Source organism: Microtus ochrogaster, unplaced genomic scaffold (assembly GCF_000317375.1).
Source record: "Microtus ochrogaster isolate Prairie Vole_2 unplaced genomic scaffold, MicOch1.0 UNK1, whole genome shotgun sequence".
NCBI classification, from domain to species: domain Eukaryota; kingdom Metazoa; phylum Chordata; class Mammalia; order Rodentia; family Cricetidae; genus Microtus; species Microtus ochrogaster.
This window is the reverse complement of record NW_004949099.1, coordinates 560,205-561,941: the sequence shown is the minus strand read 5'-3', so window position 1 is coordinate 561,941 and position 1,737 is coordinate 560,205. Positions and strand designations below refer to the sequence as shown.

At 44.8% G+C, this 1,737-nt stretch overlaps 1 protein-coding gene across 1 annotated transcript in view; it reads right to left on the bottom strand.

Moving 5' to 3' along the window:
* CUNH2orf42 (chromosome unknown C2orf42 homolog) overlaps nt 1-1,737 on the bottom strand; it is a 52,297-nt gene that overhangs the window by 42,404 nt on the left and 8,156 nt on the right. The window lies entirely within an intron of this gene.

The following is a 1,737-nucleotide window of genomic DNA, read 5'->3' as shown; positions in this document are numbered from 1 at the left end:
CTCACACTCACAGAGATCCGCCTGCCTCTGCCTCCCGAGTGCTGGGATTAAAGGCGTGCGCCACCATCGCCCGGCTAAAGAAGAGCTTTCTCCTCTCCACAGCTGGCTTAAAAAATTCATACTCATTCTCGAATCATCTGGATGATTTTTTTTTAACAAAAACATGGCTTTTCCATAGCTCAGTTTCCATAAGAGATGGTTGAGAGACACTGTCTGGTGGCTGAGAATTGAACCCAGGACCTCTGAAAGAGCGAGCTGTGCTTTTAGCCACTGAGCTATCTCTCCAGCTCCCAAACCTGTGTTTCTGCTTTGCCCTAAGGTTCAGTATCAGACTGTCAGGTAGAAACATACAAGCACTTTCTTTCTGGGTGCTGTTTCTCTTATTCATTGTACCGTGGTTCATGAAAAACCCCTTGATGCTCACCTCTCTGTCCTCAGAACCAGCCAGCTGGCCCCTCACATTATGCTCTCCCTTATAAAGATTTCTTGGAACACATGGCTGTGCCAGCCTGCAACTCTTTCCAATTGCCATAAAGTACAGGACATTTATTAAGCCATTCACTGCATTGCATGTCCCCTGTGGTATCTGACAACCCCACTGTCTCCCTATCTGGTGGAATGTTTCTCCACTTCCATTAGGCCTGTATATTCCTGTTCCTGTGGTAAATGGGTTCCTTGGAAGGGTCAGGAGCTCAGCTGTGGCTGCAAGTATGTTGTTCTATTTTTCCTTCTCTCCCGCTGTCTACAAGTAATAGTTGCTTTCTGTACCCCTACTTGACTATTGTCTGTCCACTAGTCATTAGCCAATGTTTACTTTGTTGCAACCTTTGTTAACAAATCTTTCATCACTCCCTTAAAACTAAAACAACTTTAAAAACTTTCCATGGGTGTTTTGCCTGCCCATACATACCTGGTGCTGGTGGAGAAGAGAGGGCATCAGATCGCCTGGAATCATAACTATAGATGGTTGTCAACTGATACTTGAGTGCTTGGAAGCAAATGCTCTTAACAGCTGTTCCCAGTCCCAGCATTTGATCTTTGTCTCCTGCCTGATAATAAAGTGTTCACTCAAAAACAGGTCAGTGTGCTCTGAAGGGTTTATTATGCAAGAATGGAGATAGAATTCTATGGTGTTGGGTAAACTATAACAGGTATTGAGAGGCGTGCTGTAGTTTCAGTTGTCTCGTGCACCATTTGAAACAATGTGAGTGAGGGCTGGAAGAGTAGAGAGAGGGGGCGTGAAGTCAACCCCAGAGGCTCAGACACATTAGGAAGCAAATCACAAAACAAGCTGGATCCCTTTGTGTAGCAGAAAGGAAGCCACGGGAGCTCAGGACTACAGAGTACTCTTTCCCTGAGAACCTAGGGCTACCTCCTAGGCTGTCTACTGTCCTTGACCTCTAGCTTTCAGCCGCTGTGGCTGCTGCTTCTGTGTTAGGGTTATTTATTTATGTTGCGAGAGGTCCTTCCGCTCCTCCAGCCTATAGCCGCTGAGATACCAGCCCATTGGGGCGTGGTCTCTCTCCCTTTAAAAAAGCGGATACTTCTCGTTCTCTTCGCTTCAAAGAAATTAAGGGACCCTGAATATTTAATTACTGATGGATGGACACATTTTGTAAGTATTAATTTTTTATATATATGTCTTTTTAACATTTCTTTATAAATATGTAGAGCTGGTTTTGAAGTTGGACTCTGGCTCAGTCCCTCTCCAATTCCAAGCCTGTTAGTAAGAGAAAA